Source organism: Cherax quadricarinatus, chromosome 30, assembly GCF_038502225.1.
Source record: "Cherax quadricarinatus isolate ZL_2023a chromosome 30, ASM3850222v1, whole genome shotgun sequence".
NCBI lineage: Eukaryota > Metazoa > Arthropoda > Malacostraca > Decapoda > Parastacidae > Cherax > Cherax quadricarinatus.
In genome coordinates this window covers 18585527-18603112 of record NC_091321.1, presented here as the reverse complement: position 1 = coordinate 18603112, position 17586 = coordinate 18585527, and positions in this window count along the sequence as shown.

Sequence of the window (17586 nt, the reverse complement as noted above, 5' to 3'; positions counted from 1 at the left end):
CAATCACGAGTCAAGACACTTTACCTACCTGTGCTTACCTTGTTCTGAACACAAGTCACACACGATGCGCATCGCGTGCACCAACAGCCTCACTAATAAGGCTATCGACAGGTAAGCCTGGTACCCCCACACTCAGATACTCTGATCCGCCCACACTCAAACTGATTCCCCAGGTCTTCCCACACATGCAGGTATTCCCCGTTATGCTCCGTAATCCCTCCCATTAATTATTCCTAATGAAAACTCGATACACCTGACTCAAAGCCACACAAGCACCTGTGATTTAAGGTCGGTTGTGTACTGCTCACCTGAGACTCTTTGCTGGCTATGGTCTAACAAAGGTAACGAGGCTGTTAGATTGTTCACAAACATACACCACGTAACGAGGCTGTTAGGCTGTCACATACACCACGTAACGAGGCTGTTAGGTTGTTATATACACCACGTAACGAGGCTGTTAGGGTGTTATATACACCACGTAACGAGGCTGTTAGGCTGTCATATACACCACGTAACGAGGCTGTTAGGTTCACATACATACCACGTAACGAGGCTGTTAGGTTGTTATATACACCACGTAACGAGGCTGTTAGGTTGTTACATACACCACGTAACGAGGCTGTTAGGTTCACATACATACCACGTAACGAGGCTGTTAGGTTGTCACATACACCACGTAACGAGGCTGTTAGGTTGTCACATACACCACGCAACGAGGCTGTTAGGTTGTCACATACACCACGTAACGAGGCTGTTAGGTTGTCGCATAAACCACGTAACGAGGCTGCTAGGTTGTCACATACACCACGTAACGAGGCTGTTAGGTGGTCACATACACCACATAACGAGGTTGTTAGGTTGTCACATACACCACGTAACGAGGCTGTTAGGTTGTCACATACACCGCGTAACGAGGCTGTTAGGTTGTCACATACACCGCGTAACGAGGCTGTTAGGTTGTCACATACACCGCGTAACGAGGCTGTTAGATTGTCATATACACCGCGTAACGAGGCTGTTAGGTTGTCACATACACCACGTAACGAGGCTGTTAGGTTGTCGCATAAACCACGTAACGAGGCTGTTAGGTTGTCACATACACCACGTAACGAGGCTGTTAGGTTGTCGCATACACCACGTAACGAGGCTGTTAGGTTGTCACATACACCACGTAACCAGGCTGTTAGGTTGTCACATACACCACGTAACCAGGCTGTTAGGTTGTCACATACACCACGTAACCAGGCTGTTAGGTTGTCACATACACCACGTAACGAGGCTGTTAGGTGGTCACATACACCACGTAACGAGGCTGTTAGGTTGTCACATACACCACGTAACGAGGCTGTTAGGTTGTCACATACACCGCGTAACGAGGCTGTTAGGTTGTCGCATAAACCACGTAACGAGGCTGTTAGGTAGTCGCATACACCACGTAACGAGGCTGTTAGGTTGTCGCATAAACCACGTAACGAGGCTGTTAGGTTGTCACATACACCACGTAACGAGGCTGTTAGGCTGTCGCATAAACCACGTAACGAGGCTGTTAGGTTGTCACATACACCGCGTAACGAGGCTGTTAGGTTGTCGCATAAACCACGTAACGAGGCTGTTAGGTTATCACATACACCACGTAACGAGGCTGTTAGGTTGTCACATACACCACGTAACGAGGCTGTTAGGTGGTCACATACACCACGTAACGAGGCTGTTAGGTTGTCACATACACCACGTAACGAGGCTGTTAGGTTATCACATACACCACATAACGAGGCTGTTAGGTTATCACATACACCACATAACGAGGCTGTTAGGTTATCACATACACCACATAACGAGGCTGTTAGGTTATCACATACACCACATAACGAGGCTGTTAGGTTATCACATACACCACATAACGAGGCTGTTAGGTTGTCACATACACCACGTAACGAGGCTGTTAGGTTGTCACATACACCACGTAACGAGGCTGTTAGGTTGTCACATACACCACATAACGAGGCTGTTAGGTTGTCACATACACCACATAACGAGGCTGTTAGGTTGTCGCATACACCACGTAACGAAGCTGTTAGGTGGTCACATACACCACGTAACGAGGCTGTTAGGTTGTCACACCACGTAACGAGGCTGTTAGGTTGTCACATACACCACGTAACGAGGCTGTTAGGCTGTCACATACCACGTAACGAGGCTGTTAGGTTGTTACATACACCACGTAACGAGGCTGTTAGGTTGTTACATACACCACGTAACGAGGCTGTTAGGTTGTTACATACACCACGTAACGAGGCTGTTAGGTTGTCATATACACCACATAACGAGGCTGTTAGGTTGTTACATACACCACGTAACGAGGCTGTTAGGTTCACATACATACCACGTAACGAGGCTGTTAGGTTGTCACATACACCACGTAACGAGGCTGTTAGGTTGTTCGCATACACCACGTAACGAGGCTGTTAGGTTGTTCGCATACACCACGTAACGAGGCTGTTAGGTTGTCACATACACCACGTAACGAGGTTGTTAGGTTGTCACATACACCACGTAACGAGGCTGTTAGGTTGTCACATACGCCACGCAACGAGGCTGTTAGGTTGTCACATACACCACGTAACGAGGCTGTTAGGTTGTCGCATAAACCACGTAACGAGGCTGTTAGGTGGTCACATACACCACGTAACGAGGCTGTTAGGTTGTCACATACACCACGTAACGAGGCTGTTAGGTGGTCACATACACCACGTAACGAGGCTGTTAGGTTGTCACATACACCACGTAACGAGGCTGTTAGGTTGTCACATACACCGCGTAACGAGGCTGTTAGGTTGTCACATACACCGCGTAACGAGGCTGTTAGGTTGTCGCATAAACCACGTAACGAGGCTGTTAGGTTGTCACATACACCACGTAACGAGGCTGTTAGGTTGTCACATACACCACGTAACGAGGCTGTTAGGTTGTCACATACACCACGTAACGAGGCTGTTAGGTTGTCACATACACCACGTAACAAGGCTGTTAGGGTGTCACATACACCGCGTAACGAGGCTGTTAGGGTGTCACATACACCACGTAACGAGGCTGTTAGGGTGTCACATACACCACGTAACGAGGCTGTTAGGGTGTCACATACACCACGTAACGAGGCTGTTAGGGTGTCACATACACCACGTAACGGGGCTGTTAGGGTGTCACATACACCACGTAACGAGGCTGTTAGGGTGTCACATACACCACGTAACAAGGCTGTTAGGGTGTCACATACACCACGTAACAAGGCTGTTAGGGTGTCACATACACCACGTAACAAGGCTGTTAGGGTGTCACATACACCACGTAACAAGGCTGTTAGGGTGTCACATACACCACGTAACAAGGCTGTTAGGGTGTCACATACACCACGTAACGAGGCTGTTAGGGTGTCACATACACCACGTAACGAGGCTGTTAGTGTGTCACATACACCACGTAACAAGGCTGTTAGGTTGTCACATACACCACGTAACAAGGCTGTTAGGTTGTCACATACACCACGTAACAAGGCTGTTAGGGTGTCACATACACCACGTAACAAGGCTGTTAGGTTGTCACATACACCACGTAACAAGGCTGTTAGGGTGTCACATACACCACGTAACAAGGCTGTTAGGGTGTCACATACACCACGTAACAAGGCTGTTAGGGTGTCACATACACCACGTAACAAGGCTGTTAGGTTGTCACATACACCACGTAACAAGGCTGTTAGGGTGTCACATACACCACGTAACAAGGCTGTTAGGGTGTCACACCACGTAACAAGGCTGTTAGGGTGTCACATACACCACGTAACAAGGCTGTTAGGTTGTCACATACACCACGTAACAAGGCTGTTAGGGTGTCACATACACCACGTAACAAGGCTGTTAGGGTGTCACATACACCACGTAACAAGGCTGTTAGGGTGTCACATACACCACGTAACAAGGCTGTTAGGGTGTCACATACACCACGTAACAAGGCTGTTAGGTTGTCACATACACCACGTAACAAGGCTGTTAGGTTGTCACATACACCACGTAACAAGGCTGTTAGGTTGTCACATACACCACGTAACAAGGCTGTTAGGTTGTCACATACACCACGTAACAAGGCTGTTAGGTTGTCACATACACCACGTAACAAGGCTGTTAGGTTGTCACATACACCACGTAACAAGGCTGTTAGGTTGTCACATACACCACGTAACAAGGCTGTTAGGGTGTCACATACACCACGTAACAAGGCTGTTAGGTTGTCACATACACCACGTAACAAGGCTGTTAGGTTGTCACATACACCACGTAACAAGGCTGTTAGGGTGTCACATACACCACGTAACAAGGCTGTTAGGTTGTCACATACACCACGTAACAAGGCTGTTAGGGTGTCACATACACCACGTAACAAGGCTGTTAGGGTGTCACATACACCACGTAACAAGGCTGTTAGGTTGTCACATACACCACGTAACAAGGCTGTTAGGGTGTCACATACACCACGTAACAAGGCTGTTAGGGTGTCACACCACGTAACAAGGCTGTTAGGGTGTCACATACACCACGTAACAAGGCTGTTAGGTTGTCACATACACCACGTAACAAGGCTGTTAGGGTGTCACATACACCACGTAACAAGGCTGTTAGGGTGTCACATACACCACGTAACAAGGCTGTTAGGGTGTCACATACACCACGTAACAAGGCTGTTAGGGTGTCACATACACCACGTAACAAGGCTGTTAGGGTGTCACATACACCACGTAACAAGGCTGTTAGGGTGTCACATACACCACGTAACAAGGCTGTTAGGGTGTCACATACACCACGTAACAAGGCTGTTAGGGTGTCACATACACCACGTAACAAGGCTGTTAGGGTGTCACATACACCACGTAACAAGGCTGTTAGGTTGTCACATACACCACGTAACAAGGCTGTTAGGTTGTCACATACACCACGTAACAAGGCTGTTAGGGTGTCACACCACGTAACAAGGCTGTTAGGGTGTCACATACACCACGTAACAAGGCTGTTAGGTTGTCACATACACCACGTAACAAGGCTGTTAGGTTGTCACATACACCACGTAACAAGGCTGTTAGGGTGTCACATACACCACGTAACAAGGCTGTTAGGTTGTCACATACACCACGTAACAAGGCTGTTAGGTTGTCACATACACCACGTAACAAGGGTTTCAAGGTAGTTCACAATCCTCCCACCAGGTGCTTTACAAAGTTCAAAACAATGTGAGGAAGGTTTGTGGAGTCGCTGATGTCGTCAGAGATGATGTTGAGCGATACAGTACTTGTCTTGTCTATTGTTTAGCAATGATGTATTAACTGGAGGGTGTTCTGGGGGGTCGACGCCCCCCCCAGCCCGGTCCATGACCAGGCCTCGCCTTGAACACGGAGTTTTGAATATTAGTGTGTAACTTTATATCTTTGATATACCTTGGATGAGTTTCGAGAGTATTACTGCTCTCGGAGCCCGGCCATGGGCCAGGCTCGTCTGCAACACTTGGTTATCTTTACTGTCGAAACGTTTCGCTTGTTCAGCAAGTTTTGTCATTTGAATACAGGCGATCATAAGTGTTTTAATTTCCGGCCCTGAGCCAGGCTTGTCTGATCAACCAGGCTGTTGTTGCTGGCGGCCCGCTGGCCCATATATCCATCACAGCCTGGCTGATCTGGCACTTGGAGAAGGTACTTGTCCAGTTTCCTCTTCAAGACTTCTGCACTTGTTCCAGCAGTGTTTCTGACATGTTGATACAATGTTCTAAAGACCAGTGTCCCCGCGGCCGGGTCCCAGACCACGGATGTTGATACAATGTTCTAAAGACCAGTGTCCCCGCGGCCGGGTCCCAGACCACGGATGTTGATACAATGTTCTAAAGACCAGTGTCCCCGCGGCCGGGTCCCAGACCACGGATGTTGATACAATGTTCTAAAGACCAGTGTCCCCGCGGCCGGGTCCCAGACCACGGATGATGATACAATGTTCTAAAGACCAGTGTCCCCGCGGCCGGGTCCCAGACCACGGATGTTGATACAATGTTCTAAAGACCAGTGTCCCCGCGGCCGGGTCCCAGACCACGGATGATGATACAATGTTCTCTTCACTTCTTCCATATCCAAGCAGATGGAACTTAGCACTACTGAACGTCACGTTCTCCACGGCCCACTGAAAGACTTTGCTTATATCTAGTTTGCCATTTTTCCGTCCCTTCTACCGAGGTGACTGTTATCTATATTTTAGAATCACTCGCATGATACAAAACTGTGACGAGTGTTATTTAAATCTGTTATGAGGATAAGAATCAGCAGAGGCACCAGGACAGTGCCTTGGGGTACCGAGCTTTTTACCTCGCTTATGCTGGATTTTGCTCTCTATTACTGTGTCTTTTAGAAAATCCATCTGCCTACCTTCCCAGTTATGCCCATGGCGCCCCCACCCCCGCCCCCGATCGCATCTGTCAAATTCCTTGAAAAATCCTTGTATATAACATCTGCTGTGGAGGCGAAACACATTGTCAATCCAGATAGCCAGGTGTTGCAGAGGTGACCAGGTGTTGTCAATATTGTATACTATTAAGGTATTGTATTAAGCATCCACAACCTCCACATTTCCATTACCTATCTACCTGGAGTCTACAAATCCATAACCTCCACACTTCCCTAACCTCCGCAAATCCATAACCTCCACAGCCTCCAGCAAGGCCAGAAACTAATACATTCTTGCGATCATCATTAATTCTCTTATCAGCTCTGACCCGGCCGGGCAAGCCGCGCTATCCTACCATTGCTCAACCACCACCATCAACCAGTTTACCACAACTGGATTAGTCAACCACCACAACTGTATTAGTCACAACCACCACCATCAGCCAGTCTACCACAAGTGTATTAGTCACAACCACCACCATCAACCAGTCTACCACAAGTGTATTAGTCACAACCACCACCATCAACCAGTCTACCACAAGTGTATTAGTCACAACCACCACCATCAACCAGTCTACCACAAGTGTATTAGTCACAACCACCACCATCAACCAGTCTACCACAAGTGTATTAGTCACAACCACCACCATCAACCAGTCTACCACAAGTGTATTAGTCACAACCACCACCATCAACCAGTCTACCACAAGTGTATTAGTCACAACCACCACCATCAACCAGTCTACCACAAGTGTATTAGTCACAACCACCACCATCAACCAGTCTACCACAAGTGGATTAGTCACAACCACCACCATCAACCAGTCTACCACAATTGAATTAGTCACGACGTAGTTATCAGGAAATTAGTAAATCGCTGGTGTTATTAAGAGCAAATTTACAAACTTCTCAGCTGAGTGAGATAAGATAACCTGTTTAGGATAAGATCTGATTATGTTGCCTTTGGTAGACCTCTGATGTGTTTCGAGAGTCTGTGTATGGTATATTTTGCTTGGGATAACATATCCTGGCTTCGGTAAGATCGCATGGGCAGGACAACACAGCCTGGCCAGGATAACATGGCCCGGCTACCTGTAAACACCTACGGAAGTCAGTGCTCTTAGACAGCATTTTTTAAGGCTCGAGACAAAACAGCTGGAAAACGTACAGAAGTTTTATACTGTCCACACACACAGTCAATGAAGCATGTAACTCACTGGGAACGCCTCTAGACACCTGAATTGTTCTCTCTGGAGCGGAGAAGAGATACCTGATAATATATACACATCCAAGACGCTTGATGGTCTGGTCACTAACCTACATACTCTTATAAGAGTAGTGAAGGAGATAGAAAATGAACCCGGTGAACAGGAGTGGGTCACCTTGGGTACAAAGAGCGGTGTCAATATGCGAGGTCCAAGACTCTTCAACATACTACCAGAAGATATCAGAAATACTGCCGGAATGAAGTTAAAAAGCTTTTTTAAGAAGCTGGACAGCTCCCTACTAGAAGTGCTGGATCAGCCAGGTTGTGGTGGTTATGTGGACCCGCTGTCTGCTAGCACCAAGAGTCTGGTTGACCAGATGGTTAACAGGGAAGCCAGGTCTCAGGCCGGACTGAGGGGTAAGAGAGGTATGCTGCCTCAGCTGGTATTTCCTGTAGATACGTACCTAATTTCCTCTGACTAGAACAACAGTAGTAGCTGATGACCTTAACAGCAAATGGTGACCTTAATAACAGGTGACCACAAGAACAGCAGGTTACAGTAACAGCAGGTGTTGACCTTTATAGTTGGTGACCCTAACAGCAGGAGATAGATAGTAACAGCAGGAGAAAGATAGTAACAGCAGGAGAAAGATAGTAACAGCAGGAGATATAGTAACAGCAGGAGAAAGATAGCAACAGCAGGAGATATAGTAACAGCAGGAGAAAGATAGTAACAGCAGGAGAAAGATAGTAACAGCAGGAGATAGATAGTAACAGCAGGAGAAAGATAGTAACAGCAGGAGAAAGATAGTAACAGCAGGAGATATAGTAACAGCAGGAGAAAGATAGTAACAGCAGGAGAAAGATAGTAACAGCAGGAGATATAGTAACAGCAGGAGATATTGTAACAGCAGGAGATAGATAGTAACAGCAGGAGAAAGATAGTAACAGCAGGAGATATAGTAACAGCAGGAGATATAGTAACAGCAGGAGATATAGTAACAGCAGGAGAAAGATAGTAACAGCAGGAGATATAGTAACAGCAGGAGAAAGATAGTAACAGCAGGAGATATAGTAACAGCAGGAGAAAGATAGTAACAGCAGGAGAAAGATAGTAACAGCAGGAGAAAGATAGTAACAGCAGGAGAAAGATAGTAACAGCAGGAGAAAGATAGTAACAGCAGGAGAAAGATAGTAACAGCAGGAGATATAGTAACAGCAGGAGATATAGTAACAGCAGGAGATATAGTAACAGCAGGAGATATAGTAACAGCAGGAGAAAGATAGTAACAGCAGGAGAAAGATAGTAACAGCAGGAGAAAGATAGTAACAGCAGGAGATATAGTAACAGCAGGAGAAAGATAGTAACAGCAGGAGAAAGATAGTAACAGCAGGAGAAAGATAGTAACAGCAGGAGAAAGATAGTAACAGCAGGAGAAAGATAGTAACAGCAGGAGAAAGATAGTAACAGCAGGAGAAAGATAGTAACAGCAGGAGAAAGATAGTAACAGCAGGAGAAAGATAGTAACAGCAGGAGAAAGATAGTAACAGCAGGAGAAAGATAGTAACAGCAGGAGATATAGTAACAGCAGGAGATATAGTAACAGCAGGAGATAGTAACAGCAGGAGAAAGATAGTAACAGCAGGAGAAAGATAGTAACAGCAGGAGATATAGTAACAGCAGGAGATATAGTAACAGCAGGAGATATAGTAACAGCAGGAGATATAGTAACAGCAGGAGATATAGTAACAGCAGGAGAAAGATAGTAAGAGCAGGAGATATAGTAACAGCAGGAGAAAGATAGTAACAGCAGGATATAGTAACAGCAGGAGAAAGATAGTAAGAGCAGGAGATATAGTAACAGCAGGAGATATAGTAACAGCAGGAGATATAGTAACAGCAGGAGATATAGTAACAGCAGGAGATATAGTAACAGCAGGAGATATAGTAACAGCAGGAGATATAGTAAGAGCAGGAGATATAGTAACAGCAGGAGATATAGTAACAGCAGGAGATATAGTAACAGCAGGAGATATAGTAACAGCAGGAGATATAGTAACAGCAGGAGATATAGTAACAGCAGGAGATATAGTAACAGCAGGAGATATAGTAACAGCAGGAGATATAGTAAGAGCAGGAGATATAGTAACAGCAGGAGATATAGTAACAGCAGGAGAAAGATAGTAACAGCAGGATATAGTAACAGCAGGAGAAAGATAGTAAGAGCAGGAGATATAGTAACAGCAGGAGATATAGTAACAGCAGGAGATATAGTAACAGCAGGAGATATAGTAACAGCAGGAGATATAGTAACAGCAGGAGATATAGTAACAGCAGGAGATATAGTAACAGCAGGAGATATAGTAAGAGCAGGAGATATAGTAACAGCAGGAGATATAGTAACAGCAGGAGATATAGTAACAGCAGGAGATATAGTAACAGCAGGAGATATAGTAACAGCAGGAGATATAGTAACAGCAGGAGATATAGTAACAGCAGGAGATATAGTAAGAGCAGGAGATATAGTAACAGCAGGAGATATAGTAACAGCAGGAGATATAGTAAGAGCAGGTGGTACATCAATTACGTAGCCTACCTCTCAGGCAGACGAGGTGGTCCACCAACACACTTAAGGGCACTTCAAACACAACAACTTTACAACACACAGACACTTGAGGAGGGGGAGGGGGGGCTGCTTGTACATTTACACTTTAGAAGTGTTGTACACTTGAAACTTAGCAGTAAAAGGGAGGGTTGCGCACTTGTAACTTACTAGTTAATATCTGGCTTGGATACCCGCACTCGAGCAATCAAGAGGAAGGTTGTACACTTGTTCTTACACTTGAAGAGTTCGTAGGAAGGTTGTACACTTGCACCAGGAGGGTAGTACACTTCCACTTGATCAGTCAGTACAGTAGCCAGGGATGTACACTGACAGTAAGTCAAGTCTCCGTTGTGTGTCAGCTCTTGACTGGTCACTGCTCACCCCTACCCCAACCCCCCACATCCCCATAACTCCCACCCCCCACAACACTTCCCTCCTATAACAAGGGTATACCTGGACAGTTTGAATAAATGGTTTAAAAAACCAGTTGATAAATGAGACACTTGTACATCTGGATATCTTTATTCAAGACTGTCAACACTGCCTCCAGACTGTCAACACTGCCTCCAGACTGTCAACACTGCCTCCAGACTGTCAACACTGCCTCCAGACTGTCAATACTCCCTTAAGTATTTTCACCCCCGTCCCCCTCCACCTCCATCTCTTAACTCCCCCTCCACCTTCATACACCATCATACAACAGCAGCACTGCCAATGTATCTAGTTTTTTTTTTCAAAATAAACTACCCTCATCTACTTCCCCTTCCCCTCGTTCACGCTCCTCTTCAACCCCTCCACCCTCCCCCCCCACCAGACATTTTCACCCCATACATCTCACCCCTTGCTCCCCCTCCTTGAGGCACCCCAGTGTCTGGCCACTACAACCACCTCACAACATAACAGCACTGCCTTAGGCCTACTGATCCATGAATGAGGCACAAAATCAACACTTGGGTGAATTTATTTTGACGATGTTTCGCCAACCAGTGGCTTTATCGATTGAACACGAAGGTTATTTGAAGATGCTGAAGCTTGGGACTGTAGAAGACCAGGTAATCAGTCCCTGAGCTCACCATGAAAGCTAAGGTTGTGGACACTTTCAAGACTGAGGGACTGATTACCTAGTCTTCTGTCGTCCGCAGTTTCAAGAGATTCAAGACTATGGGACTGACTGTCTAAGCTTCTACTATCTCTAGTTTCAACACTTTCTAATAAAGTCTATATTGAATTAAAAACTAGCCACTGGAGGGCGAAACGTCTTCAAAATAAAGACAGCTAGGTGTTGCACATGTGTCTTATTCATGACAGGTACAACATATGTGGGCAGCTCTGGGACTAACACTGGCATGTTTCCCCCACTCCCTCTCTCCACACAATGTAAGACTTAACTGTAACGTTTCCCTCAAGCAAGGTTCTCCTTGAGCGAAGCGTCCTTGTTGTAGAGTGGGGGGAGGAGAATAATCGAGGGGGCGATGACCCCAGGATTCTACACCCGGACTACAACCACCATCACACATTTCGGCCATTTAGACCCTCCATCTATCTTCATGCAGTTCCTTGTATCCTCACCCAACTTTCTCTATTCCCACTACCTCCCCCCCTTCTACCACAATCACACCCGTCTTCTAACCTTCCTTCCTTCCTTTATAACCCCCCTTCTCCATCAACCCACCTCCTTCGTCGTAAAGCTAGAGGGGAAGGTATCAGCAGCAACAGCCTGGTTGACCAGGCTTGCACCAGACAAGCCTGGCCCATGGCCGGGCTCCGGATATTGTCAAAACGGAACAAGGAAAGCCATAAATATCGAAGGGGAGTTCAAATATCGCTTCCGCAATATGCGACTGATCCCAGATATCGTCACTCTAACAGAGGCAGCCGTAATAACGCAAAGACATTAATAGTGATAATAAGAGCGCTAAATATTTCGCTATAAATATATCGCCACGCCACAAATATCATTCGCAATACATTTCTATGATGAGAAGCTCCAGGAGCAGATATCGCTCAGCAGCGTGGCGATAAAACACACTAGCAGGCTATATGAGGGGTGACTATCGTCCCTATGATGCAAACACCTCTGTACCACCATACAATATGCTGATAAGAATCATATCGTGAGAGAGAGAGAGAGAGAGAGAGAGAGAGAGAGAGAGAGAGAGAGAGAGAGAGAGAGAGAGAGAGAGAGAGAGACCGGGTTAAGGAGGGGTGGGTGTTAGGAAGATAAAGGTAGACTAAGGTAAACTACAGACATCGTGTAAGCAAATTATCATAAACAAAGGAGGAATATAATTGTGGAGCAGCTTCGTGTAATTGAGAATCCCACTATCATTGACTCTCTCTCTCTCTCTCTCTCTCTCTCTCTCTCTCTCTCCTCTCTCTCGCCCTCCTCTCTCTTGTAAGATAAAAGTTTAACAGTGCCAAGGATAAGATGGTCACAGTTTATTTTACAAACTAAGAAATATTACGTTCAGTAGGTTAATTATGAGGAACAGCTTGGTATTACCTGTACCTGCAGGCCACTTGTAGTTTCATCAGGGGGGTCCCCGCCCCCGCTGTACGCTCCCAGACGGACCAGGGCTTTAATTTGCTCAGTAAAGTTGTAAAAAACATGAAAAATGGTAATCAGTCAAGGAATCAATGATGATTGAGAGAGCGATATCCTTGAGAAGATTACAGCTAGATTCAAGGTGTTGATGGCTGCCCGTCTCATGGTATAATAACGGTTTTGTGTCAGTGTAAAAACTGCACTGGGCGGGGAATTCTAACTCCATTGTTTTAGAGGCAGTAATAAAGCCAATGACATCTCTTATGTTGAAGATTCTGCTAAAATAATATTTATAACCAGCTGAAGATTCTGCTTAAAAAATTCTAACCAGGCTGGCTTAGGGAACAGATTAGTCGCCTAGTATTGCTCTGTGCCTTGTCCAGTAGTCCGAGATGGGAGGCACAGAATATCCAGGAGAGTGGTGCATACTTTGAGACCAAATTTGGACCTGCTACAGAGTTTTGCAACCTCTGTTGTTAATCAGGAATCGGAAGAACCTGATCAATGTCAGTTTCTTGGCTGCCTTGCTTGCAAGATTCACCACATCATTCTCCATAGTCACTGGAGAGTCAAACTTCACACCCAGAGATTCCACCTTCGCTGTTAATGTTAAAACTCCAGCAGTAACAGTCATGTTATTCTCGCACCAACTGCAGTAGTAACGTCATGTCTGCAGACCAACACAATCTCTTTCTCCCCCTCCCCCTCATCCTCTCTCTCCCTCTCTCTCTCTTTCCTCCACGCTCATAAGCTTTCACTTTCTCACATATAAGACTAAGAAAATGCATTAAAACACCTAAACACACACACACACACACACACACACACACACACACACACACACACACACACACACACACACACACATACACCAGCAAGGGACTCCACTTTACCAAGAAAAAAAAGTAATCCTCGGGCAAATCCTGACGATAAATTCCAGAGATTGGTTAAAAAAAGGAATTCGATCAAACTCACCAAAGGTTCTTATATTGGGTGGTAATGTTGGTGGACGGGAATGTTGGGAGACAGGGAGCAGGCACGATGAGACAAGAGCAGCAGAGAGAGAGAAGAGAAAGGGAAGAGGGGGGAGGAGAGGGGATGAGGGATGGAGAGGGGGAGTAGGTGAGATGAGACAAGAGGAGCAGGTAGAAAGAAGACAAAGGGAGGTGGAGGAAAGGGGGAAGTAGGTGAGACAAAAGGAGCAGGGAGAGAGAAGAGAAAGGGAAGAGGGAGGGAGGAGAGAGGAAGCGCAGGTGAGATAAGACAAGAGGAAAGAGGGGTGGGAGGGAGAAGAGAGAGGGAACAGATAATATGAAGAGGAAAAGAAAAAAGGATGAGAAGGGATGGGAGAGGAAAAAGAGGAGAGAAAACTGTTGGGGAGAAGCAGTCTGCTCCACCAGACTGTTGGTGTAAGTGGGACGTAAACCAACAGCCTGGCTGATCAGACACAGTGGTCCAGGCTCCTTGTGGAACTTCTATCCTCGTTTCCGCAACATTTAATAAATTCGTTGATAGCAGGTTGAAGAGTCGAGGCCCACGTATGTTAACACAGTGTTCTCACACTTGCTACTCACTGTGTGTACTGTACACTTCTCATATCTCTCACTTGTTTACGTTATGCAAGTGTGCAAGTTTGGGACCTGACCCTCAAGTATCTTCCATGTATATGCTATCAAGTATCTCTTCTCTGTTTCAGAGAATACATTACTGCAGCAGGAACTGAAATGTTTTACTTACTCTATGTAGACAGTAAGCAATCTCTATACATTTCCCAGCTCCGATCTCTCTCCTGCAGTGCAAGAAGCTGTGTGCACACAATAATCTCCCAGACGTGACAACACAAGTGATTTCAGTAGAACAACAATACTGTTGTACACTAACAGCTTTGGTTTAGAAAGACACGTAAGCAAACACTATAACATATTTATTAGAAAACGTTTCGGTCCTGGGACCTTGATCAAGGTCCCAGGACCAGAAACGTTTTCTAATAAATATGTTATAGTGTTTGCTTACGTGTCTTTCTAAACCAACTAGTCGGTATTTATTACCAAGGTTTATACCACTAACAGCTTTAAAGTAGGAGACGTAACACATCTGGAGCATATATTCACACATGACACTCGAGTATATATACTGGGAACTGGACTTCCTACAACACAAGAGTAAGTTGATAAATAAGACACGTGAGTAACCTGTGAGTATCTTCATCCAGGATTTATAAATGCAATAGAGACATGACAAAGGAGACGTATATTTCAACCAGCGAAGTGAGACTAGTGGGTCGATGAAGCAGGTGTAGTGACATCAGTGGAGGTGAGGCGCCGCTAGTGCAGTGACATCAGTGGAGGTGAGGTGCCGCTAGTGCAGTGACATCAGTGGAGGTGAGGTGCCGCTAGGGTAGTGACATCAGTGGAGGTGAGGCGCCGCTAGTGTAGTGACATTAGTGGAGGTGAGGTGCCGCTAGTGCAGTGACATCAGTGGAGGTGAGGTGCCGCTAGTGCAGTGACATCAATGGAGGTTAGGTGCCGCTAGTGCAGTGACATCAGTGGAGGTGAGGCGCCGCTAGTGCAGTGACATCAGTGGAGGTGAGGTGCCGCTAGTGCAGTGACATCAGTGGAGGTGAGGCGCCGCTAGTGCAGTGACATCAGTAGAGGTGAGCCGCCGCTAGTGGAGTGACATCAGTGGAGGTGAGGTGCCGCTAGTGGAGTGATATCAGTGGAGGTGAGATGCCGCTAGTGCAGTGACATCAGTGGGAGGTGCCGCTAGTACAGTGACATCAGTGGAGGTGAGGCGCCGCTAGTGCAGTGACATCAGTGGAGGTGAGGTGCCGATAGTGCAGTGACATCAGTGGAGGTGAGATGCCGCTAGTGCAGTGACATCAGTGGAGGTGAGGTGCCGCTAGTGGAGTGATATCAGTGGAGGTGAGATGCCGCTAGTGCAGTGACATCAGTGGGAGGTGCCGCTAGTGCAGTGACATCAGTGGAGGTGAGGCGCCGCTAGTGCAGTGACATCAGTGGAGGTGAGGTGCCGCTAGTGGAGTGATATCAGTGGAGGTGAGATGCCGCTACTGCAATGACATCAGTGGGAGGTGCCGCTAGTGCAGTGACATCAGTGGAGGTGAGGCGCCGCTAGTGCAGTGACATCAGTGGAGGTGAGGTGCCGCTAGTGCAGTGACATCAGTGGAGGTGAGGTGCCGCTAGTGGAGTGACATCAGTGGAGGTGAGGTGCCGCTAGGCACTAACATTAGAGGAGGTGAGGTGTCGCTAGTGCAGTGACATCAGTGGAGGTGAGGTGCCGCTAGTGCAGAGTGACATCAGTGGGGGTGAGGTGCCGCTAGTGCAGAGTGACACCAGTGGAGGTGAGGTGCCGCTAGTGTAGTGACATCAGTGGAGGTGAGGTGCCGCTAGTGCAGTGACATCAGTGGAGGTGAGGTGCCGCTAGTGCAGAGTGACATCAGTGGAGGTGAGGTGCCGCTAGTGCAGTGACATCAGTGGAGGTGAGGTGCCGCTAGTGCAGAGTGACATCAGTGGAGGTGAGGTGCCGCTAGTGCAGTGACATCAGTGGTGAGGTGCCGCTAGTGCAGAGTGACATCAGTGGTGGTGAGGCGCCGCTAGTGCAGTGACATCACTGGAGGTGAGGTCCCGCTAGTGCAGAGTGACATCAGTGGAGATGAGGTGCCGCTAGTGCAGTGACATCAGTGGAGGTGAGGTGCCGCTAGTGCAGAGTGACATCAGTGGAGGTGAGGTGCCGCTAGTGCAGAGTGACATCAGTGGAGGTGAGGTGCCGCTAGTGCAGTGACATCAGTGGAGGTGAGGTGCCGCTAGTGCAGAGTGACACCAGTGGAGGTGAGGTGCCGCTAGTGCAGAGTACCATCAGTGGAGGTGAGGTGCCGCTAGTGCAGAGTGACACCAGTGGAGGTGAGGAGCCGCTAGTGTAGTGACATCAGTGGAGGTGAGGTGCCGCTAGTGCAGAGTGACATCAGTGGAGGTGAGGTGCCGCTAGTGCAGAGTGACATCAGTGGAGGTGAGGTGATGCTAGTGCAGAGTGACATCAGTGGAGGTGAGGTGCCCCTAGTGCAGAGTGACATCAGTGGAGGTGAGGTGCCGCTAGTGCAGAGTGACATCAGTGGAGGTGAGGTGCCGCTAGTGCAGAGTAGCATCAGTGGAGGTGAGGTGCCGCTAGTGCAGTGACATCAGTGGAGGTGAGGTGCCGCTAGTGCAGAGTGACATCAGTGGAGGTGAGGTGCCGCTAGTGCAGTGACATCAGTGGATGTGAGGTGCCGCTAGTGCAGAGTGACATCAGTGGAGGTGAGGTGCCGCTAGTGCAGAGTGACATCAGTGGAGGTGAGGTGCCGCTAGTGCAGTGACATCAGTGGAGGTGAGGTGCCGCTAGTGCAGTGACATCAGTGGAGGTGAGGCGCCGCTAGTGCAGTGACATCAGTGGAGGTGAGGCGCCGCTAGTGCAGTGACATCAGTGGAGGTGAGGTGCCGCTAGTGCAGTGACATCAGTGGAGGTGAGGTGCCGCTAGTGCAGAGTGACATCAGTGGAGGTGAGGTGCCGCTAGTGCAGAGTGACATCAGTGGAGGTGAGGTGCCGCTAGTGCAGAGTGACATCAGTGGAGGTGAGGTGCCGCTAGTGCAGAGTGACATCAGTGGAGGTGAGGTGAGGTGCCGCTAGTGCAGAGTGACATCAGTGGAGGTGAGGTGCCGCTAGTGCAGAGTCGCATCAGTGGAGGTGAGGTGCCGCTAGTGCAGTG